Genomic DNA, 24,991 nt, shown 5'->3' on the forward strand with positions numbered 1-24,991 from the left:
ACCTCTCCAGAATTCCAAGTCAGAATCCAACTCCAAAGTTTCTTGGACTTTTAATGGGTCCCAGTGAAGGACACGACTGAGAAAGTGTCCCCAGGCCCCAGGCAGAGCAGAGAACTGGAGGCACTGATGACAGCTTGGGGACAAAGAGAAGCCAAGTCTTGGTGCCCTGGGGCACAGCAGGGTCTGTGCCACCAAGGGCTGGGAGGAGACACCTTGTCTGAGGCACTGGGGCCTCCTGGCACAGCCCCAGCCAGGCTGGGCACTGTCAGCCCCTTGTCCTGCCCTCAGCATCCCCCCCTAGCCCACATCCCAGTGGCCTCAAGGATCTGCTGGAAGGAGTCCCTGGGGAGCCTTGCTCAGCAATGGCCCTGGGGGCTCCTGAATGCTCCCAGGGACTGCAGGGTTTTCAAAGGACTTTGGGTTTGGCTTTTGCCTTGGAGTCTCTGAGAGGGTTGTGCAATCATGGCCTCCAATTATCTGCTGTAATTAGTCCCTGGAGAGGCTTTGTCTGTAACAACACTCAGTGGGGCTCATTAATGCTTCAAGGTACTTCAGTTCTTTTCAGGTACTTGGTGTTTCCCTTTGGATACAGACTGTGTGAGAGGTTTGTGCAATCATGGCCCCAATTATCTGCTTTAATGAGTCCCTGGAGAGCTTTGTACTGACACTCAGTGGGGCTCATTAATACTTTGAGACACTCAAGGTGTTTAAGGTACTTTGGATTTTCCTTCCCACACTGAGTCTCTGAGAGGTTTTTGTGCCATCCTGGCAACCAATTCTCTCCTCCAAGGAGCCCATGAGGAGCCTGTGCTGGAGAGGGACCTCAGTGGGACCCATTCATGCCTTGAGACCCTTTGGGTGTTTCCTCTGTCTTGGACTCCTGGAGAGGTTTGTGCAATCTCCTCTCAGGCCCTGAGGTTCAAGGGCTCAGCTCCAAATGCACACTGAGGCTCATTAGGATCAAGCAAGTCCTGACAAACCATGGCTCTGCCTTGATTTCCCTCAGCTCCAGTGCAGTTCATGAGGAGGGTTTCCTTTGACAGTGATGGAGGAAGAGTTCAAAGAGTTTCTAGGAAATATGGATTCCTATTTTAGAGGCTGTCTTTTATGGCTGCTCTTATTACACAAGAGGTGATTGTAGCAATCAGGGACTGATATTAATGCAGGAATTGTCCTAAGGAGGTCTGGCCTGCTCAGAGAAGCTGTGCCTTGAGGTCTGAGCCAGCATGGACAACCTTGGTCCACATTCCCCAAGCCCATTGTGTCTCTCCTCACTCACCTGGGACCTGCTTTCCTTGGAGAACTGGCTGCACACAGCCAAAGAGGAATTTTCCTTCCTTTATTTTTGAAGCAATCTGAAACTCCTGAGTTTCCCCATTGCACACAGACATCCTCCTCAAGTCTGTGCCAAGCCCAAGGTGCCACCAAGAGCACTCCAGACCTGCCCTGGGCCAGCTGTGAGGGTGGATCATCATCCCAACAGGCAGTGGGCCATTGCAAGGGACTGTTGCCATGGACACTGCAGTGACCCCACTGCTGGGTTTGGGTGCCATGGACACCCCCATCAGTTCAGGTTTCCTTGGAAACCAGCCCAAGGAGCCATTTCTGCAGCCAGGTTCCATGGCCACTTGCCTGCAGAGCTGTTGCTGCCCTCGGCTGCCATGGCAGCCCTCAGGACAAAGCAGTGCCAGGGCTGTTCCAGGTACAATTGCAGTGACACTCCTTGGTGCCACCAGGTGCCATGGCAATGGCCACGGGGACCCGTTCCTTAGTTTGGTGCCATGGCAACCAATGCCCAGACCAGTTGTGGTGGTTGGTGGCCACGGAAACCTGCCCTGGGCCCCTTGCTGGGGGCTGGTGTCACTGCCCAGAGCCAGAGGGGATCCCTGGCTGGGGGCTTGTGCCATGGCCACCTGCCCTGTGCCGCGCTGGCCGCTCAGGCACCAGGAACCAGCAGCCAACGCCACTGCCAGGGCCAAAGGCCAGGTCAGCCAGACAGAAAGGGGCAGTGCTGGGCACTGTTTCCATGGCAGCCGTCCCTGGGGTGACACCTGGCTCACCTGTGCTGGCAGTTGCCATGGAAAGCCCTGGCAGGGACTGAGGGCACAGACACTGGCACTGAGGCACTGCTGGGCCGGGTGCTGAGCACAGGGCTGAGCACGCAGAGATGGTTTTGTTCTTGCTGAGCTGCAGCAGAGCCAAGGCCTGTCCTGCCCCTGGTCCAGCCACGCTGGGGAGGGGCTGGGGCTGCGGGGCAGCTGGGCAGGGGACACAGCCAGGACAGGTGACCCCAGCTGAGCCCGGGGATACCCCAGACCATAGGACATCATGCTCAGTGTATGAAGGGGGGGAACAAGGAGGAGGGAGGGAATTTTGGAGGGAGGGATTTTGCCTTGCCAGGGAGCACTTAGGCAAGAGGGGGCCCTGTTTCACCAGTGGGCAGGGTCACTACCAAAGACACAGACACCAACTTAAGCAATTGTGTCGTTTATATCATGCACAGCTGCAAAGAATTACAAAAGGATAAGCTCAGCAAAGCACATCATCGTTAGCAAAGAATTACAAAAGAAGCTCAGCAATCCACCCAGTCATTACTACCAAAGATTGCCTGCAGTGATTAAAGAAAGATCCATCAGCAGTTCCCCTCAGGCTCTACCATCACCCAGATCCACACATCAGCTGGGGAAGCCAAGGACTGCAGGGCCACTCCCAGACACTGGGAATTCCTGCAGGGGCCTCCACCTCTGCAGGCAAGGAGGCTCCAAGCCCGCTGGGAGAGGACACAGCTTTTACACTGTTAAACACACAAGCTGACATCAGTGCTAGTGTGGGAACATCTGGTTTCTTTCTCCTCATTGCTTTCTCCCAAAGCCTGGCCAGGGCTCAAGGAGGAACCAGGGGAGTTGGCTTTGATCCTTCAGCCCCAGACAAGGCCAGGTGGGGCCTGCTCTGGTTTCTAAATACAGAAAGATAAATCCACGTTTTATCAAGGAACACACACACTGATCATGTTGCTAATAATGCTTCCTTCAGGAGTGGATACAAATCTAACATTTGGTTGGAAGGTTCATCTAGAGGTGAACTTTGCCTCAGGGCCTCTTCAGGCCTTGGTACTTTGATCGGCCCTCAGACCTACAATGAACTACAACCCTCATAACAATTCTTTCAATAACACAGTTTAGATTTCCATATCAGGCATAAAGGCATCTCCTTTTCTGCTTCAATTAGTTGCTATTGGACATTTCAACAGGATCAGTTGCTACTTCTGCTAATAATCCATTCAGCTTATTCATGGAAACTCCACAGGACAGGGCAGCACACATGGGGCACAGGATGAACCAGAATCTTTTGCTTGCTGAAATCCAGGGCACTCCTTGGGGGGAAAAATGTTCTCTGGGCCCCAACTCTTCCTTGTGGTTGTTGCTGAAGGACCCGAAATGGTGGCCCTGCAGCCAAGAGTGGTGTGACACTGACACCGAGCAGCTCCAGCACCCCGAGTTCTACTGACACTGGCAGGGATGGAAAAGCACAGAAATCCTCTCACACTGGGGCCTCTAGAACTAGAACAGGGTTGGGTTTCTCCTGAAGGGAAATCTCAGGGAATCCTGTCCAAGTGATCCTTGTATTCCTGTGTTTTCTTTCACTGTCCCTTCACTGACAGTGACAGTCAGAGCCCAGGGACAGAGTTCTGGCCACCCCACAGGGTGGGCCCTCCAAGGGAACCCCATCCCTCCCAACTCCAGCTGAGAACATCCCCAGCAATTGGTGACATGCACTGCTTTGGCTACCCTGATCTTCACATTTTCATAACTAATCATTACATTTTGATCACTCACCCCTTGGTGAAACACTAGAGGTGTTTGTGCAGACAAAGATTCTGGTTGACCATCAAGGTACAACTTACAGACATCAGTAGCACTTTAGTGACACAGTTCTTCATTCTTTTTTCTCAGTCTCATTCGAGTTGGGAACAATAATTCTGTTGTTCATGGAGCTGGTGCCTTTTTAATTCCAGAATAATGCCCCGAGGCCCTTTGCTGTTCAGCTTTTCCATGTTGTCTGTGCCTAACAAGGCCTGGGGGGGCCCTTTCCCCTCTGGCTGGAAGGGGCCGGGTCCCAGTCCCTGAGGGGCACCCAGGCTCCTGGATGGAATTCCTCTGGAAGTCCCTCAGGGTCACAGCAGCCTGCACATGGAGCCCCGTGGATCAGAGCATTTTCCAAAGGGGCCCTTGGGGCAAACAGGGAGATTTGCTCTGGCAGGATGTGTAAAACAATATCCTGTCAGATCTACTGGGTCTCACACAGAACACTTGGCTGCAGGGACACATTCCCATTGCTCCTGCCCAGGTTTCAGGACTCTGAGTTGTCTTTCCTAGGAGCTGTTCCTTCATCTGCCTCGGGAGGGCCATTTGGCCTCCACACCCACACTCTGGCTCCATTATTAGGGCTGCTGGATCCAAACCCTTTATCTCCACAAATGGTGGTGATTAGAGGTGGAGCTCCTTTTTTCACAACCTTTCTTAAAATTGCCATTTCAATAATTGTGCTACCCTGTCATGGGGTTGAATAATCCAAACTTGTTCACTATTGTTTAACAGAATGACTGCAATTTCTCCTTGATATTCTGCATCAATTCCTCCTGCCATGACATGAACACTTTGCAAGGCCAAGCTCCAAGCGAGCAGTGACCAAAGCAACGTGTCCTGGAGGAATCTCAATTCCTGTTTCAGTATTGATAGCTCTCATTTGCTTTGAGTTTATCCCAATTAATTCCAGTGCATGAAGGCCCAGCCCTGCAGCCTCTGGGCTGGCCCTGCCAGGGGCCATCCCAGCCAGAACAATTTCCCAGGCAGTCCAAGTCTCACTGCCCATGGCTGTATTTGCAAATTGGGTGCAGCCCTGCACAGCCAGGGGGTTTCCATTTCCCCAGTGGGCCATTGTTAAGGGCATGGAGCACATCTGGGAGATGAGTTCTCCATGGGCACAGGTTCCCATCTCCTCATTCTTTCAACTGCTCTTTTCACAACCCCTTCACCCGTTCAACCAGTCCTGCAGCTTGTGGATAGTCTGGTACATGAAAAACCCTGCAGGCTTAACCACTGTATTTTTCACAGGAACAGACAAAGCACTCTGCATCACAGTATCAGCAAGCCCTGTAAAAATAGCCAATTTCATCCCTTCCTCCTTTTTTCATTGAATACAATCTCACAAAGTTGACCACTGACATTAGGGTCCTGGCCAATCCTGTTCCGTAGGGTATTTAGTGTTACATCCCTGAGCAGCCAAAGCGCGCAAACTAGTATTGCCAGTACTATTTTACATTATTATTATTTTATATGTAGATATTGTTATAGAAATATAGATATAGATAGATATTGACATATATACAAATATAAATATATATATTAAGGTCTTATTACACTATAAATACGTATATAGTTATATATTATAATAATATTTCACTTGCGCAAATGCATCTGAGCTCAAAATTAAAACCTTCTCTTGCTCCATGTGGGAGCATTCCAGCAATAATTGTTCCTTCTGAAGGTGCTGTTTGCAATGTACTCTTAACAAATCCATCTTTGTCTGCCCAAACCCCCAAGTTCTTTTCCTTTTCCATTTGCAATTTTTGGATGCATTTGAAGACATCCAGGGGTGCAGCTTCTTTTCACCAACTGCCCCACTGCTCACACGGTGCTCCCACCTCAGCCCACTCCAGAGCCAGGGAACTCCAGGAAGGGCTTCCCATCTGGGAATTTCTGATGGGACTGATTCCTCACATTTACACTGAACAAGTGACATTTTGTTGTCATCTGGCCAGACTGTGCCAGTTCTGTTTTACCAGTGGGCAGGGTCAGCACCAAGGACACAGACTCCAGCTGAAGGAATCAGTGTCATTTCCTGCAGCTCAAAGCAGCAAAGAATCACCAAAGGAGCAGCTCAGCAATGCACCCAATCATCCCCACCAAAGATTGCCTGCAGTGATTAACAAAGATCCAGCAGCATTTCCCCTCAGCCTTTGCCATCCCCCAGATCCACACAGCAGCTGGGGGAAGCTGTCACAGCCCAGGGCTGCAGAGCCACTCCTGGGCACTGGGAATTCCTGCAGGTGCCTCCAGCCACAGGTGAGGCTCCAACCCCGCTGGGAGAGGGCCCAGCTCTGACAGTGCTGGATGAACAAACTGACAGCACTTCTAGTGGGGGAACATCTGGTTTCATGCTCCTCTTGGCTCCCTCCCAAAGCCTGGCCAGGGCCCCAGGAGGAACCAGGGGAGGTGACTTTGATCCTTCAGCCCCAAACAAGGCCAGATGTCAGATTTCATGGCCTTGTTTGGCTTCTAAACACAGAAAGGTCAATGCATGTTTCACTGAGGAGTGCCTACATCTATCACAGTGCTAATGACCATGCACATTTCATTAGGGAGCAGATACAAAGATAACCTTTGGGTGGAAGGTTCATCCAGAGGCACCTTTGGCTCAGGGCCTGCTGTCCAGGCCTCACTCAGGGCTGCTGTCCAGGCCTTGGCACTTCAGGGACGTGGTTTAGTGCTGGGCTTGGCACTGCTGGGTGACCGACTGCACTGGTGAGCTCAGAGGTCTTTTCCAACTGAAAGGATTCTGGGATTCCATGATTATATCCACTGCATTCAGCTGGGTCTATTTTAGCAGCATGACTTTGCTCAGAAAGTTCCCTCTTGCCCAGCTCCTGTGGCCTGAGGCTTCAGCTCCTTCAGCTCCTGGTGCTGAGCTGCTCATGCTGAACGAGACGACTCGGAGAGACGAACACAGTCCATCCAATTCCTTCTGGGACACGGAGAGGGGAGGCTGTGGAAACAGGAGCATTGTTTGCTGTGGCCTCCTCTCTGCCCTTCACGCCTTTCAGCGCTCTGAACCAGCCAAGAGCTTTCTCCAAGAGTGCAATGGAGCAGCTGTTCCTGCTCCTGGGTCTGGCTCTCTCCAGTCTCTGACCTTGCTTGGTTCTGTCCCTCTTGCTGTGCCCTCTGTTCCCTCAGGGCTCGCTGGCTGCTGCCCAGGACTGTGGGACTGGCACAGATCCAGTGCTCCAGACCCTCCTTTCTGTGCCCTTGGAGCTGCCTGGGCACAGCAGCCTTTTCCATCTGGAAGCTCCCCATGGACAGGGAGTCCCCAGCTCCGTTCCCTGCACAACCTCCAGGAGCCCAGGGCTGCCATCTCAAGTCCCTGCTGGCACTGGGGGCTCCCAGGTGCCTCAGGCTGCTGTGACACCGCTGCACACGGGAGGGAAGAGGGGCAGGGGCTGTGCTGAAAGTCAGCTCCATCTGCTGCTGCTGCTGCTGCTGCTGCTGCTGCTGCTGCTGCTGTGGGGTCATTTGTGCAGCCCTGGACCAGAGTCAGGGATCAGATCCAGGCCCTGCTGCTGCTCCCTCGGGATCAGCCCCACTTTGGCTGTTGCTGTCAGGGCCAGCAGAAGCCCTGGCTGGAGCTGCAGGTGCTGACAGTGCCCGAAGCCCCGGGGCTGGAGGGGTCCCTGGGCTGGGGCTGGCAGGGAGCTGCCCCTTGTTCTCCCTCCGCCCCAAGCAAAGCTGGGCCAGGCACAAGTGGGGCAGCACAGCCAGCAGGGAGCCTGCCAGTCTCTTCCAGCCTTGTCTGCTCAGAGTTTGGCCCTTAGAGCCTCAGGTGGCCAAAGGCAGCTGCTGCTGGTCCCTCTGGGTGTGCCCGTGTTCAGCAGTGCTGCTCCATCAGTCTGTGCCCAGCAACGGGGAAAAGCCTCAGCCCTGCAGGGCCAGGAGCTGCCAGGCTCTGCCTGAGCAGCTCAGCCAGCAGGAAGGGAGCTGCTCCACACAGGAACCAGGAGCAAAGGACATTCCTTTTGTAGGGCATGTTTTCTATTTAAAGAGAAAAAAAAGAAAAAGAAAAAAAAACTTGATAAATTCTAAAAGATAAGAATAAAATCCAAGTGTTAGTGAAAAAACATAACAGAATATTAGTGAAAAAAACAACACATAAATGCCAAGTTACATTCTTTGCATTAAGAGGTAAATTATCTTTTTAAAAAGAGAGCTCAGTTATTTACACTGTAAATGGGCTGATGGCATGGATCCATCTTACTGACCTCAGCAGCCTTTTTTAAAACTGTGGGCTTTGTTTCCAACATGGTTATTTGAAATTATGGTTAAAACAAAAAAAAACCCCAAAAAGTTCTTTGTGCCCTTCCAGCTCCAAGCAGGACTGGGAATGGAAACTCTGTCAATCCCCAAATCCTTTAGAAGATGACCTTCCTCCTCAACCTGGTAATGAACTGCAGATTCCCTTTGAAACTGTCAGGGATTTCTTAGAGACACCAAGTCCCACTTACGGCTTTTTGCTCTGGTTGGGAAGTGCAGAAGGGCAATTCTCCATCCATCAGCTCCAGCCTGCACTGCCTCAGGAACACGGCCCACTCGCCAGCCTTGGCCCACTCATGGCACTGCTAGAGGAGGAAGAAAGTGCAATTGCACAATTCCAGGCAATAAGAAGGAAGAATGGGACAGACAAAACACCCTGTGGAGACCCAGGCGTTTAGATGGGACTGTGGAGAGTCTGGGCCCTTGCCAATTGGATGTGTGTCCCCAGCTGCAATCTCTGGGCCTGCAGGAGAGTCTCACTCACCTGCCAAAGCAGAAAGCTCAGGCGCTGTCCTCAGAACGGGCCCGTCTGATGCAAAGCTGTCAGAGCAATGTGAGGGCAGAGCCAGCCCAGCTGGGCCCAGGGCTGAGCCCAGCAGAGCCCTGGCAGAGCCCAGAGCAGCCTCAGCACCCGCAGAGCCCGGCTGCAAGGAGAAAAAGCAGAAACTGCCCGTCAGCTGAGGGCTCCTGTCCCCTTGTGCCAAGGCCTGCGGTGCCCAGGCCATGCTGGCTGTGCCCAGAGCTGTGCCCAGAGCTGCCCATCCCTGCTGCCTTTGGGAGCAGAGCAGGAGGGCAGGACACATGCCCAGCCTGCAGCCAGCCATGGCACATCCAGCCCTCAGCAGCTGCCCAGAGCAGGATGCTCCTGTGCTCGCTGCCATCTCCCAAAAGCTCTGATCCCACCCTGCCAAGCAGACAGGGACCCACCTCACGCCATCCACGGCTGGAAGAAAAGCTGCTCCCAAACCATGTCCTCAGCCTTCTCCAAGGGCACGGCCCATCCACGCCACAGCTGCTCCCAAGCACTTCCCCATCCACGTTGGACCACCCAGAATGCTTGCTCTGGAAAAACAAACAACACATTATTGAAACGAGATTGGAGACAAAAAGGGAAAACAAGAAAAAAGGGAAAAACTCTTATCTCTGTCAGGGCCTTGAGGAAGGCCCAACCCCTACACGCTAGGGAAAAACCCAGCCATGGGTGAGGGAAGCCCAAACTTTCTCTCTTCCCCCCTGCACTGCCCCCCAAAATCACGGGGATCCCAAAGCAAACAAGGGCAGTGCAGCAGCCCAAGCCCTTCCTTGCCTGCACAGCAAAGCAGCTGGGCACAGCTTCTGGAGTCCCACCTCTGCTCCCACCATGGGGTTGGTTTGTGTCGGGCTGGCTGCCCCAGCCCCAGCCCAAGCCACGGTGGGTGCTGGGGGCTGTTGGCAGGGCCAGGAGCCCACTCCCATTTTGTACCCACCCCAGCCCATCCCCCCAGCCCTGCCAAAAAGCAGCTGGGCAGCCGACTGAAGAATGAGCTGCATCTGCCCCAGCAAAGGGGGAACCTTTGCTTCCCTGCCAGGCTGGGCAATGCCCAAATCTGGAAGCATTTCCCCAGCTCTGGACTCATCTGCAAATTCCCTGTGGACTTTGGCTTTGAAGAAGGTGCCAGAATCAAAGTCCATCACCTTCAACCACCGGTGGCCAGGTTGAGGAAGAGCTTGTCATCTTTGTCATCCTCACTGTCTCCAGCAGCAGCAGCAGCAACATCCCCACCTGGTACAGCTTCTCCAGGGGCTCCTTCTCCTTCCCTGCGGTGAGACCAGGCTCTCAGGGCTCTGCCCAGGGCCCCAGCTGTCAGGGAACCAGGACAAGCAAAACCAGCTTGGATGGCGGCCACCAGTGCTGGGCAGAGCAGCTCAGCTCAAGCACAAGGGCTGCGTGTTCCCATCCCATGACCCCTGGGCAGTGACACAGGCAGCACAAAAAGGTCTGGGTTCCTTTGCTTCTGATTGCCAAGGTGTGTGTGGAGCTGGAACTTACCAGGGCCCGGGATCAAAGTATGCCTGGGGCTCTCTCCCTTCTTCTATGGCAGAGGAATATCCTGAACCCAAGGATCACAGAACAGATCTTCTAATATGGGTCTGTCCAAGAAGTGCACGGATAAACACCACCTGATCAGATCTTTGCACGCTGGGGAGAGAAAGCAGAAACTGCCGCTCAGCTGGAGAAGGCTCCTGTCTGCTTTGCCCCACTATTCCCATGCCCAGGCCATTCTGGATGCGCTCAGAGCTGGGCCTCAACTTTCCCATCAATTCCCTGTTCTGGAGGAGAGCAGGACATGTGCCACCTCCTCAGCAGCTGCCAGAGCGGGATGCTCACGAGCCCGCTGCTGGCTCCCAGCACTGGTATTCCCCCCGTGCCCAGAGAAGAGGATCCACCTTGAGAGAGCCCTTGTGGCAGCGAGAGCTGGCCCCAGCAGATGTTCCAGCCCCTCCTGAAAGGGTGCTCCCCGCAGACCATCTGGTGCAGCAGGATGCCCAAGGACCAGATCGTTGCTGCCCCGCCGTGGTACCAGCCATAGTGGTTCCATTCCGGGGGGCTGTATGACGGTGTTCCTATGGAATACAGATGGAGTTCAGCAGGGGGATGCTGCTGCTCCCACAGCCTGGCCCCAACATCCCTGGGCGTGCAGGGGCTGCATCAGTGGCACACAGGGTGACCACTGCCCTCTCGCCAGCACCTGGGACTTGTGCACAAACTCAGGGTTGCAAAAGAAGCCACTGGTGTTGGAAGAGGGCAGCCATGGCTAGGCCTGACCATGACATGCAAAGGGAAAACCCCCTCCGTGCTGGGGAAAAAACATTCCCTTATCCTCCCTGCTTGCATTGCCCCGAAAATATTATGAAGCCAAGGCAAACAGGGCGAGTGGAGCAGTCCAAGCCCTTCCTCTCGCCTGCCCACCAAACTGGCTGGGGCACAGGTTCCAGCCACCCCTCTCTGCTACCCCCACCCACGGGGGTTTTTGTCAGGCTGGCTGCTCCAGCCCAGCCCCCATCCTGGGCAGAGTGGCTGGCAAAGGCTGCCAGCAGGGCTGGAAGATGGCTCCCCACCCAGCCTGCTCTAAAGCAACTCAGCTGAACACTCCGTCCCCTGACTGGCAGCAAAAGGGAGAATCCCCTCTGCCACAGCCAGCTTGGCCTGGGAGGTGCTGGGCCATGAGATGCCAGCACCGGGAGCACACCCCTGTGGAGGCTCACCTGCAAAGTGCGTGTAGGCTGTGTCTTGCAGGTAGGTGCCACAGCCAAAGTCAATCAGTTTGGCCTGCCCGGTGGCCAGGTCAACCAGGATGTTCTCTGGTTTGATGTCGCGGTGCAGGACCCCGCAGCTGGTGCAGTGCCGCACGGCCTCCAGCACCTGGTGGAACAGCTCCCGCGCCACCTCCTCGGACAGGAACCGCCGTGCCCGAATGAAATCCCGCAGGTCCTGACACCGCTCTGGCCGCTCCAGCACCATCACAATTTTGTTGGGGAGCTCGAGCCACTCCAGCAGCTGCACCACACCGGGGAAGCCGGTGGACACCTTGTCCAGCAGCACGATCTCCAGCGTTGCGCTGGTGCCGTCGGGCTGCGGGAGGAGCACGATGCCCTCAGTGGGGGCCGATGCCGTGCCAGGCCTGGGGAAGCCCTCACCCAGCCCGGGATGCTCTGCGCCCTGCCCTGGCCCCACGCCCGCTCCGCCTCGAGCCGTCCTGGCGGCTTCCACCCTGCCGGACCTCGGCTCATCCCCGCCCGGCAGCCCCGGCTTCTGCCGCTGGCCCCGCTCACTCACCAGCTCGCCCCAGTGCCGGACGCGGTTCCGTGGCACCCTTTTGATGGCCACCTGCAAGCCAAGGGGAAGAGCGGGCTGAGCTCGCCGCCCGCCCTGTCCAGGCACAGCCCCATCCTCCTCCTCCTCCTCCGCCCCCTCCTCCTGCGCCCGCCGCCGGCCCCGCCGCTCACCGGGGCGCCGTCCGAGAGCCGCGTGGCCGCGAAGACGCTGCCGAAGCCGCCGCGCCCCAGCAGCGAACCCAGCCGGTACCGCTCCTGCAGGGCCTCCTGCGCCTTCCCTGCGGGCGGGACGCGGCTGTCAGCGCTCGGCCCGGGGCCAGCTACGGCCCCCGAGCGCCCCTCACCCGCCCCGGGCCGGCCATCCCCGGGCGTTCGCTCTTGGGAACGGCCACACGGGAGGCTCGGGGCCGGCGGCCGCGCTGCCGAGCGGCGGAGCTCGGGCCGGGGAAGCCGCAGCGAAGGCGGCGGGAGCGGCCGCGCCGCGTGGGTCCTCCGCGGCCCCCGGGAGGAGCCGGGGCCGGGGCCGGGGCCGGGGTCGGCGTCGGGTCCGGGGCCGGGCTCGGGCCAGGCGGAGACAAAGGGCGGCAATGCCGCCCGAGCCCCAGGCACTGATGCCCGCCCAGCAGCGCCACCGCCAGTACGGCCAGAGCCGGGCGGAGGCGAGACTGCGGCGGGACGCCCGGGGACGGGCCCGGGGACGGGGACGGGGACGGGGCAGCCCCGCCCTGGGCCGGGGGCGGGCCGGGGGCAAGGCCGGGCCCGGCAAGGGGAGAGAGGGAGGCGGGGAGAGGAGAGGAACGCCGGGAAACGGGCCCCGAGAGAAAAGTGCTCGAGAGCGGGAAAGGGAGAGAAAGAAAAAGAGAAAGAAAAAGAGAAAAAGAGTGTTGAGGCTTCTCTGTTTTTATGCTACCGCCGCTGCTGCCGCCGCTGCCGCCGCTGCAACTGAAGCCCCGGGGCCGTTCGTCCCCGTGTCCGTTCCCCACGAGCCCCACGAGCCCCACTGCCGAGCCCCGCGCGCCCCGGGGACAGCCCCTTCGTCTGTCCGAACACGGGAACTTTGCAGGGTTGAGCCCAGATGCAGAGCCCTGACTCCTGCAGGCTGGCAGAGCAATCCCCTCGCTTGCTGCTGGGCATTGTCCTTGCTGAGGGTCAAACACTGTCGGGGCACCTTCCCTTGGTGTAGGATTCTTACCTGACCCCAGCACTGCACTTCCATCTCCAGTGTTGCTTTCCAGTAAAAACAGGGCAAGGAAAACTGTGTGTGGCTCATGGTATTTTAGAGTGTCTAAAACTAAGTCACCGATCTTAGAGGTGAGGTGCATCTGGCATTAATGGGATGGAGAAGTAGAGCAACATGGAAAAGGGGAGCATAGAAATAAATAAGAGGAAGACATCTTGGATTGTTTCTTTCCTTTTCATTTCACTTCTGGAAAGCTGTTTCAGTTTTCCAGGAATCTTCTCCTGTCTGCTCTTCTCAAGAACCTTTCCTGGAGAACAGAGTTGAGCTTCTGTCACAAGATTTGCCACCAGCTGCAGCTTCTCTTGGCTTTCCACACTGCACTGTGTGTTTAGCAGGACTTTTGCAGCAAAGCAGGACAAATGTTTGGAGAACTTTATATGTCCTTTCTTTTCCTGGTGGGCTGGGGAGTTGTGGCACTGGTGAAGTTTTCATTATGACTGTTTGTGCTGGTTTAAGGTAAATTTTGGGAGGAAACCTTCAAAAGTGGTCCATCTAGAAAGCAAGTTCAAGTGGCCTCTCCCCCCTAGTAGTTCAGGAAAAGACTTCCCTCCAGAGCAGGTTTAAAGAGTTCCAAGAAAAAAGGGAAGTCACAGTCTAAAAGAACTTTTCTGCCTAAGCTAGCTAAAAATCAAATTGCTAGACCTGGCCTGTGAAGGCACCAGGAAATTTCTAAATCTGGGCACTGGGAGTCCCTGCCAACATCAGATCTGGATGGTGCTGGAGCCAGAGCCTCAAATTTCCGAATTTTGGATTTCTATGCCAGCAAATCACTTGACTTCAGCTGTGCCAGCACCAGGAAGTTTTTAGTTCTGGGCTCTGGCACTGCCAGCAAACACCAGATCTGGGTCGTGTCCTTGCCAGTGACAGAAATCTTCTGGATTTGGGCTCTGCTGGCACTGGGAAATTTCCAAATCTGGGCGCTGGCACGGCAAACAGAAGATGTGGGAGGTGCCAGACCCAGGAGCAGGAAGTTGCTGGGTTTTGGCTTTCTGTGCCACCAAACTGCTGGATTTGGGCTATGCTGCCAGTGGGAGACTGCTGGATCTGAGCACTTGTGGTGCCAGCAAACACCAGATCTGGGTGGGGCTGGCACCAGGTGTAAGAGCCTGAATGAGAGATGTGGGACTCCAGGGGCTCTCCAAAATGCAGTTTATTCCATCCAAGATGTTACAGCCGTCCAGGGTCGTGGGTGACAGAGCTGTGCCTACAGCTGTCAGCTCCAGCTGCAGGCAGGCCTGGAGACCCTTTGGCTTTGGTTACAGTGCATTATATACTTTTCTTTGCTGAGCATCTTAATACAGTAGAACCAATCTATACCTTAACTATTTCCTATAGCATGTCATAACTCCTATAATTACCATATTCATGTTACTATTCTCCAATCACTAAAAGTTAGAGTTTAAGCTAGAAGTTTTTTTTCAGTTTTCTTGCAGTGGAAAATTCAGAGACCTTTTTTCTACTTGCAACTTTGCTGACTTGTTTGTCTGTGCTATCTTTCTCCTTGGTAAAACATCTTGTTTGAGGTTGTTTTATCCTTTGTTCTAACTCATAAAAACCCCTTCTAACTAACATCCCCTTTGCCTCCTTGGTTATCCAGTAAGACTGGTTCAGCAATTCTTTTCTTCTATATCAAAACTTGCTTCCAACTCTATTCCTTCATCAGACTCCACATTTAAAAATCTTTTTGCTAAGCATACATATCTGTGAGACTTTCTTGTCAAACTTTCATCCTTCCCAACACGCTGAGGTGCCGGTCAGCCATCCCTGAGAACACAGAGCCTGTCACAGCCCCAGCAGGACAGCTCCCTGCCAGCCCTGGGGCTACACGCCCTGCTGGCCCGGCAGGGCTCAGCCCGGGCCCTGGCCGCACGCTGCCGCCCCAGGGCACGGCTGCCAGAGGGCGGCAGCAGCACCGAGGGCAGCCGGGGCTCCACGGGGCCGGGCAGGGATGGCGCTGCTGGGGCCGGGGCTGGGGCTGGGGCTGGGGCCGAGCTGTGTCAGGGTGAGGAGAAGCAGGGTTGGGTGGGGCAGGGTGGGGCAGGGTTGGGCGTGGTGGGGTGGGGCTGGGTGAGGCAGCTTTGGGCAGTGCAGGGCGGAGCTGAACAGGGCAGGGCAGGGTGGGGCAGGGTTTGGCAGGGCAGAGAAGTGTGAGGTGGAGTGGGGCGTGGCAGGGAAGGCCTGGGATGGGGCAGGGTGGGGCGGGGTTTGGCAGGGTGGGGCCCAGTTCAGCATGGCAGGGCGCTGTGGGCAGACCTGTGCAGAGCAGGGCGTGGCTGGGCGCGGTTGGGTGTGGCTGGGAGGGGCTGGGTAAAGTGTGGATGTGCAGGGCTGGGATGGGGTGGGACAAGGTGGGGTAGGCAAGGAAGGAGCAGGGCTGGGTGTGGCAGGCCAGGGTGGAGTTGGGCGCTGCAGGGAGAGGTTGGGTGGGGCAGGGCGGGGCAGGGCAAGGTGGGCTGGGCAGTGCAGGGGAAGCCCAGGCTCGTGGCTCACACATGAACCTTATGGCCACCTGTCACAGGGACTCCTGTGGGCTGTCCAGGTACAGCAAGGCATAGTGCAGGTGCAAATGGATTGCTCTCATCGCACAGCACGCCACTATTGGAAAGGCAAGCTGCTCTGGGATCTTGGAGATAATTATGAATTGGCCTGAAGGTGAAAATTTTGATCTACCGGAAGAAGAGGGACAGGAACAGGTGTCGTGTGCTGAGGAAACTCCACCTTACAACCAGCTGCCACAAGGAGAAACACACTATGCTCCTTTCACTGACAGTTCCTGTCACATTGTAAGGACGAACTGAACGTGCAAAGCAGCTGAATGGAGCCCCACGGGACAGGCTGCAGAAGCTACTGAAGGAGAGGGCGGATCGAGCCAACTTGCTGAACTCAAAGCTGTCCAGTTGGCCCTGAACATTGCTGAGGGAGAGAAGTGGCCAGAACTCTCTTTACACTGACTCATGTATGTTATACAATGCTCTGTCGAGGCCTTTCCTGGCTGGAAAGGTGGAAAAAGGCCAATTGGCAGCATAGGGGAAAAGCGATCTGGGCTGCAGACGAATGGCAAGACATTGCCACCGGGTAGAGAAGCTACCTGTGAAAGTCTGTCGTGTGGGTGCCCACGTGCCCAAGAGTTGGGCTAATGAGGAGCACTGAAAGAATGAACAGGTGGATCAGGCTGCAAAATCAAAGTGTTACAGATAGGTTTGGACTGGCAACACAAGGGACAGTTGTTCACAGCTCAGTGGGCCCATGATGCCTCAGGCCAGCAGGGCAGAGCTGCTACCTATAGGTGGGCATGAGACCCAGGGGTGGATGTAACCATGGTCAGCATCTCCCAGGTTATCCATGATTGTGAGACGTGAGCTGCCATCAAGCAAACTAAGCGGGTGAAGCCCCTGTGGTATGGGGGGCCGTGGTTCAAACAGAAGTATGGGGAGGCCTGGCACATTGACTACATCACTGCCTCAAACCCGCCAAGGCGAGTGCTACGTGCTCCCAGTGGTAAAAGCCACCCCTGGGTGGTTGGAGACCTACCCTGTGCCTCATGGCACTGCCCAGAGCACCATGCTGGGCCTGGAAAAGCAGGTCCTTTGGAGGCATTGAGAATTGAGTTTTGAGAGAGAGAATTGAGTCCAACAAAGGGACTCATCTCAAGGACAGCCCTATCAACACCTGGGCTAGAGAAGCTGGCATTGAGTGGGTACATCACATTCCCGACCATGCACCAGCGGCCAGGAAAGTTCAGCAGGGCAATGAACACTTAAAAAAAACATTGAAGGCAGTGGAGGGATGGGACCCTCAAGCAGTGGGAGCTGCATTTAGCAAAGGCTACATGGTTAGTTAATAGCAGAGATTCCACCAACCAAGCTGGCCATGCCCAATCCAAACCCCTGTGCACAGCAGGTGGAGACAAGGTTCTGGTGGTGCTTATGGGAGTTGTGCTAGGAAAGCCTGTTTGGATTAATTCTGCCTCAATCAAAGACAAACCCACCTGTGGGGTTGTCTTTGCTCAGGGACCAGGTTGCACTTGATGGGTTATGCAGAAAGATGGATAAACACAATGGATATCTCCAGGGAATCTTGTTTTTGGGGTGAATTGCCCAAAACACTGTGCCTGTATCCACATCTGCAGGTATGTATGAATGTATATAATTAGGATAATACATGTATGCATATAGTTTAAAAGTCAAAGTTTGATGTAACATGATGGTATGGGAAAAATTCAGGGTGGAAAATGTTGTGTGTTTGGGGTTGTTTTTTTGGTGAATTTTCTCTCCTTTTTTACCTGAAAAGGGCAGTGTGGTGAGGGGAGGGCAGTTGATGCCTGTGGGGAATGAATTGCCTGTGGGGCAATTGAGATGCAAAAGAACTGGCCAATGACTCTCCCCTTCCACTGGAAGCTTCCAGGGAGGGAGGGCAGGGTTGGGCACTGGCTTGCTGAGGGAAGAACCAGCTGGCCATGCTAGGAGCAGGGCAGTTTGGGCAGTTTTTGGTGCTCAACCCGGCACTGCTTCAGAATTCTCCTTGCCAGCCAAAGGTGAGCCCATTGCTTGCAGCAGCTGCTGGCTGACGGGGACTTTTCCACACTTGCCATTGCCAGGAAGATCCTCACCATCTGTGTGGGTGCTGGAGGGGAAACGGGACCACCCCACCTATTCTCTCTCTCTCTGGAGAGAGGGAGCCCCAGGTGCTGTTTGACTGGAACCACAGCAGAGCTGCCATGGCCAGGATACTGCCACAGACAGGTGAGAACCTGGGGAAAGCAGAGCCCCGGCTTCCCTCTGTCCCTGAGGCCGCCGTTACCCCTGGGGTGGCTCAGGGCTCGCAGCCGAGGGCCCTGGGGCCCCCTGGGCCAACAGCGCCCCCCGGAGCCAGGACAGAGTCACTGCAGCCGCTCTGCCCTGCCGGCAGCTCACAGCGCCCTCTGCCGGTTGTGGTCATAACTACAGCAAAGGCAGAACTGCCCAGCGGGGGGGAAGGGTCTGGCATTGCTTTGGGGGTGCTGGTGGCTTTTCTCTCTTGTTCACCTCTACCTATATATTCTAGAAAATAACTCATATTTCTTTTCCTATATCTTTGCCTGGAAGCCCTGTAATTTTGAGTTGTAATGATTTGGAGGGAGGGGGCTATTTCTCCATCCCAGGAAGATTCCCAGCTTTCTTGGAAGACATCTGTCTTTTAAGGCAGGACAATCTGCTATCATTAATGGAGAAATTGACCTAGGAGATAAAGGAACTCAAAGATACGCAGCTTCAGCCCTTGCCTAGGAATTGTTCCTGATCTTCACAAAACAGGGGCTTCGATGGTTTGATGAATAGTCTTTGAATGAACTCTACAGCCCAGCTTTTACCTCCCTCAGAGTGCTCCTTCCCACAGTATGTCACACCAGTCTGGCACAGCTCCTGTGCAGGTGACATCCACTGCCACTAACAACAGGACCACTTTACCCACCGCCAGTGAGAGGAAGCGTGGATCATTCCATTTTTTCCCACATAAGATATGGAGCAGAAATCCCTGTTGTAAATCCTGCCAATTCTTTCTGAATAAGTACATACAAGCAAAAACATCTTGCACAGAATCTTGGAACCTTCTTGGAACCCTGGTAAGCAGTGGCACAAAGTCTAGCGGTGGACTGTTGCAGCCTGAATAGCTGCTAGTAAAGTCCAGGGTAAGGAAGCAAAAAGAGCCTTTGCATGGTATCCACAGATGTTTAATTCAGCCGTGCATGAGATGTTCCCAGTCCCCAGGCACACTCGGGGACACCCGAGGTTTGTCCCTCCCAAGGGGCTGGGGGTGAACCTGGTCTCCAGGCAGTACAAAAATGAGGGCCAGTCAGGGAATAGGGAGGGAGTGGCTCAGGGACATAGGAACAGACATAGGAACAGGGGAAAGAGCCCAAAAGGTCCTAACAGCTTTTTGAGGGAAGCTTCTTGTATCTCCCTAAGCTAGGGGATGCCCCCAGGGTCCCCACAGTGGACCCCAGAGGACAATGCTGAGTCCAGTCCTTTCTGACACCTTTGTTAGTAAACTGGGTGATGGGGCCAGGGCGTGCCCTCCCACAAACCAGGAGAAGTGGCTGATCTGCCAGAGAGAAGTGCTGCCATCCAGAGGAACAGTTCAACAAGGGTGACAGTTCAATGACAAGAGCTGAGTCCTGTCCTTGGGAAGGAACAACCACAGGCACTGGTATCTGCTGGGGGCCACCCAGTTGGAAAAGTGAAGTTTGGCAGTGTTCTGCTGGACACCAGGATGCCCAATGTGCTCCTGCAGCAATGCAGAACAGCATCCTGGGCTGCACTGGGAGCTGTGTCACAGCTGGCAGAGAGAAGGGATCCTTTCCCTCTGCTCCACACCAGAGAGGCCAGCCCTGGAGTGTTGGGCCCAGAGCTGGGCTGCCAAGTACAGGACACAGGGACAGACTGGACAGAGTCCAGCACAGGGCCATGAAGGTGATGGAGGGACTGGAGCGTCTGTGCCATGAGGAGAGGCTGAGAGAGCTGGGACTGCCCAGCTTGGAGCAGAGCAGGCTCAGGGCATCTCATCCATGGGGATAAATACCTGGGGGGAGGCTGCAGAGGGGACGAGGCTAGGGACAGTCCAAGAGGCCTCGGGCACAAAGTGACACACAGGAGGGGCCCTCTGAGCTCAGGAGACATTTCTGCACTGGGAGGGTGGCTGAGCACTGGTGCAGGTGCCCAAGGAGGTGGGGGAGTCTCCATCCCTGGTGAGACTCAAAAGCTACCTGGACACACCTTGGGCAGCTGGCTCTGGGTGGCCCTGATGGAGCAGGGGCTGGGCAAGGTGACCTCCAGAGGTGCCTCCAGCCTCCCCCAGCCTGAGATTCTGTGACTCTGAGAAAAAAACAGGCTACAGTTTGCTAAGGACAAGTGAAAAAGCTCCACACATGGCAGGTTTCTCTTGCCCCCACCAAAGTGGTTCATGGCACATGGCTCCCTTCTGCAGATTCCTCCCTGGAGTGAGGATACTTCTCAAGGTCACACCTTGAGGCTGAGAGAAACGTTTGCCTGTGGTCATTGGTGTGGGTGAGTAGCATCAATCTTTAATTAAGATTTGGTTTTGCTGGCTTTACTGGAATTGCTTCAATGTTGCTTCAGATGTAATGCACTGTACTGGAAGTTATAGGTCTCTGTACTGGGTAGTAAATAACCCTGATATAGATCCATTAGTTTCATGGTGATCATAATAAACTCTTTATTTTTCTATAAATATATCTTTCATCCTATGGAACACAGTTGTATAAAGGCTCAGTACTATCTATCTACACCTATACTATCCTTTAAACATAAACTATTGACTAAGTCTAAGACTGCATCCAGCTGCAGCCTGGCTCCTCTCTGAGATGTTCAGGAAGCAAGGAGGTCCCTTCTGCACCTCGTGTCTCCTGCCTGCTCCCTGCACAGCTCTCCAGGTGGTCCTGTCGGTCCTGGGCCAGCTGTGACAGCAGCAGGGACACCTGAAAGAGGCACAAGGCCCGGCTCAGACAAGCCCACGCTGGCAGGAGCACCTGCAGCCCCACGGTTCCAGCTCTCGGGGCAGACACAGCCTCCAACTCCAGCCCTCACCAACACTCTGCCCTTGGGCAAGGGGAAAGGAACAGGCTCCCAGACAGAACAGAGCTCAGATGATCAGCAAGTCCAGCTCAAGGCTGGCAAACCCTTCCCACGTACATCCCTCAGCCACCACAGGTCTATTAGAGAGAGTTCTGACAGCATTTAGAAACGCAGCTCTGTTTTCCAAAGCACACATTTGGGCCACTCACCCCTTTCTCCACAGGCTGTGCCTCAGCACGAGAGCTGCTGCTCCCCTGAGCTCCTGGAAGACTCTTCTACTTGAGCTGCTGGGCTGCCAGCCCAGGCATGAGGGGAATGTGGTGCTTGGGTTGTTTTGGTGCTTTCTTGAGGCATTTGAGAACCCCATGCCCCATTTTATCCCCATTGTGAAAAACGAGGTTCACTCTCCTGTAAAAGTTTAAAAATTGAATAAAGGACAATAAGAGACAAAGAGAATAAAGCAAAGTTTTTGCAGTGGGTGCTTGGCATTCAGCCAAGAGCACAGCTGCTATTTCAGAGATGTCCTTTACATACCCTTTCTATTGCATCAGCCTACTGCATAGTCATAAACAATTATGCATATTTAAGTTTTCCCCAAACTAGTTTACATGTTCCAAGAATTGTTTTGCATGGCTGCTCCTCAGGTCCACCTTTTCAGAGCATGTGCCTTTCGTGGCTGTGGTTTGAGTCCGCCCTTGTTATCACCTCCTGTTTGGGCTTTGGTCCATGTTTTCTACAGACAGTGGGTGCTGATAAATGGCATGTCAGCAGCAGGGGCTCCATCATATGTTCATTGAATGTTATCCCAACTAAGCAGGCAGTTTAACACAGACATACTATATCAGCAATTTCACTACTATGTCTAGGCTTAGTTAACAACAAAAAAAAAGCCTAAATTTTTATAGCAAAGTTACTCTAATAAAGAACCCATTTAAATATTTACAAAAAGCCAATATTATAATATGTATTTAAAATAATACTTTTCCTGACAGCACCCATATCTGCACCCCTGATAGCTGAACAGAGGGGTGGGGGTTTGGTTCCACAGGGGTCCCACAGAAATTTTGGACACAACGTATTACATATCAGGGCCCACATGCCAATGCAAAGTGACTTCGAAAGGCAAAGACACAGTCTGAGCAGGACTCTGACACTGGTGCTAAGTGTGCCCCTGTGACAGAGACGAGGAACGTGTGGGCCAGGGCACCAATGCTGCTCTGAGCCCTGGGGCCCGCGGAGCACTGACATCAGCCCGTGTGGCAGAGTCCCCGCCCAAGCAGAGTCTCCCCGAGCCCTGGCGCAGCACTGGTGCCCATCTCCTGCCCCAGAGACCTGTGCCTCCAGAGGGCTTCTCTGCCAGAGGGCAGCCAAAGCCGACCTGCACTGAGGGCTGTTCTCCATCCTACAGGGGCTCTAGGGAGGAGAACCTGGAGCACCTGGTGGCAGCATTTGGTATGTGCCAGATGATGTTGCTCCTTCCTGGAATGATTTTTTCAAGGAAGGGATTAGCAATAGCACAGAAACACCAACAGCTACAGAATTTCACAGGACAAAGAGACTCCACCAAAACACTGTCATGTTTCCTTGTGCTTTTCTGTCTTTCTTGCGCTCTGAAAGAAAAAAAATGGGCCCCTCCTCTGCTATTCAACTGTCCACTTGCTGTGTGTCTTCCTGTGGCAGCTGACGTGCAAACACAACTGGCTGCCTGCTGAGCACGGCCGTGGACGGCGACAAACAGGGAAGTCCCTGGTGAACATCAAGGCAGACACCTGGGGAAGTGCAGAGGATAGGGATAACTCTGGGAGGAGAAGCTGTTCTGTGTCTCTGATGATGGTGCCAGCCCCCTGAAGGTGTAGCCAAGACAAGTGCTGGAAGCAGCCATGTCCTGCTCTTTTCTGCTGTCAGATGCACACGGGACAGACTTGTTGCCCATAGATTCACCAGACTTAATCCAGGAACAATGGAAGCCCATGCATTGGTAGGGAATGGGCTCCAGCAAGAGCAAAGCAGGATCTTCTAGCAGCAAAGCCTGAGCTTGTGAAGCGAGCCATGTCCTCAGCACATACCAAAGTGCTTCCCTCCAACCCTGATTGCTGGCCACAAGTGCCTGCCTTTCTTCAGCACCTGCTGCTGCTGCTTCCTTTGTTCCAAGCCAGTCCACGACTTAGGTTGGAAGCTCGTGCACGTGTTTTTAAGGTGCCTGCACGGAGTAGAGGGAGGGCAGCTGCAGCGCAGGGCTTGTGCCGCCTGTTACAATGGCACCAGTGCTGCTGCCTGGGGATGCCTGCCGGTGGATAACTCTGGGAAGAGAAGCTGTTCTGTTTCTCTGATGATGGTGCCAGCCCCCTAAAGGAACAGCCAAGGCAAGTGCTGGAAGCAGCCATGTCCTGCGGTGAGGCTGGCAAGCCAAGAGAAAGCCATTGCGGCCAAGTGTGCTGAAGCCTTTTGATAAATCCCATGCAACAGTGCCCACAGTATCACCCCCTTTTGAATGGCTGCTGGTGCAGACGCCTCCTTGAGCAGGTGCCAGCGTTCGGGGTGCTGCTGTTCCTGTGCATGCTCTGGTGCTGTTTCTGTGGTGTCCAGAGCTGCTTTGGAAGCAGCGACTCAGCAGCCCTGCTCGAGGAGACATCGCCGCCCTCGCCACGGAGGCAGAAGCTCTGCAGGCCCAGAGCTCTGTGTCAGCAGGGCCTCATCCTCAGCACCGTGGCCTGGGCAGCCGCGGGGGCCCGGGCTGGCCGCCAGCCCTGCTCTGCCCACTGCCCCGGCAGCACCCAGTGACCGTGCCCCAGCAGGGCCCCCTTGCCCTCCTTGTCCTTAGCCAGCTCAGCTTGGGCACCTCGGGGGTGTCCCCACACTCCTGCTGAGGCCCGGCCTCCAGGGCTTCTGCCCCAGGCGTGGGAGCCTCTCTGGGGAAGCGCCAGAGCAGCCGGCTGTCAAGGACAAGGCAGCAGCCTGGGGGCTGCTTATGGCCTCTGACACCCAATTCCTCAGGGCTTCCCACCAGCCTGTGTTCCTACCCACTTCTGTCCCCTTGGAGCCTCCTGCCCCCCACTCTCTCCCACAGGGCCCTTGCGCGTTCCCACTGCCTTGTCCCATCAGGGCCTGTGTAGCACCTCATCCCTTCATGGCCTCCCACCACCCCTCAGGGTCCCCTCAGGGTCTCCCCCAGCCCGGCCAACCTGCCCGGCAGCGGTGCAGCCCCGAGGGAGCTCCAGAGGAGCTGGATCAAGAGGCACCTCAGAACCCTCAGCAATGCAGCCAGCAACACACGGGCAGGAGGACACAGATGGCCCTTCCTGGCTGGGCAGGAGGGCTTGTGGCCCTCTCCAGGCACCAGTCTGGCAGGGATCCCCACAGCTCCAGCCCCTGCCCAGCCTCTCTGTTGCCAGTACAAAGGCTTCAGAAGAACTACCAAAGGCCAAGGGGCTTCTGGCCATTTCCCCTTTCCCACTGCACGCCTGGGAAGCTCGCTTGGCACAAGGACCCATTTTCCCCTCTTCCCCAGTGCCCTGCGGACGCTGGGCACCAAAGAAAGCTCCTGGGAGTCCGGGTATTAGAACACATTCTATATTTATCACCTAACAAACAACTCAAAAGAAGGAAAACAACAATCCTAAAGAAAAGAAAAATCCCCCCTGGCTCAGATGGCCCTAGCAGACAGAGAGTCTCTCAAATCAGCGCTCCTCAGAGCCCCAGCAGCACAGCCAGCTGTGGCCCCAGAGACAAGGCCGTTTCTTGCGTGCCCTGAGAAACCGATCTTGCAGCTTCTGCAAGATGGAGCCCGGAGCTCTCTCCATAGCCCGGAGGACAAAGGCTGTTTCGAGAGCCAGGCTTCTGGTGGAAGGGCTGATGTCCTCTGCCTTGTCTTCAAGGGCTGCAAGAGAGGGGAACAGAGCCACTGTCAAAGATCTGCGGGGATCCGAGGAGATCCCCGTGCCATGGCCATGCCAGCCGGCCCTGGCCATGGCCAGGAGAGAGCAGGGAGCAAAAGGGATCAGCCTGAAGCTGCCGGACACTATTGGCCCACGTGGGCCTGAAATCGGCGCATGTGCTCCGGCCACGCCAGCCCTGCTTTGCATGGGGAGCAGAGCCCTGGGCAGCGGGGCAAGGATTGCAGCTCCCTCCAGCAGCCGGGGCTGGCAGCCCTGTGCCCTCACTCACCCTGACAGATGTGCCGCAGCTCTCGCTTTTGGCCTCTGAGGTGCCGGCCGGCCATCCCT

At 55.1% G+C, this 24,991-nt stretch overlaps 1 long non-coding RNA gene and 1 pseudogene across 1 annotated transcript; one reads left to right on the plus strand and one right to left on the minus strand.

Moving 5' to 3' along the window:
• Positions 1–24,991, plus strand: part of LOC132334706 (zinc finger protein 850-like) — a 1,213,125-nt pseudogene that overhangs the window by 339,343 nt on the left and 848,791 nt on the right.
• Positions 20,385–21,348, minus strand: LOC132334859 (uncharacterized). Its single transcript, XR_009488495.1, has 2 exons — positions 20,978–21,348; positions 20,385–20,671 (listed from the first exon to the last, which is right to left on the minus strand). It is a non-coding gene; the product is annotated as an uncharacterized LOC132334859 (long non-coding RNA).

This window comes from Haemorhous mexicanus, chromosome 16 (genome assembly GCF_027477595.1).
Source record: "Haemorhous mexicanus isolate bHaeMex1 chromosome 16, bHaeMex1.pri, whole genome shotgun sequence".
Lineage (NCBI taxonomy): Eukaryota > Metazoa > Chordata > Aves > Passeriformes > Fringillidae > Haemorhous > Haemorhous mexicanus.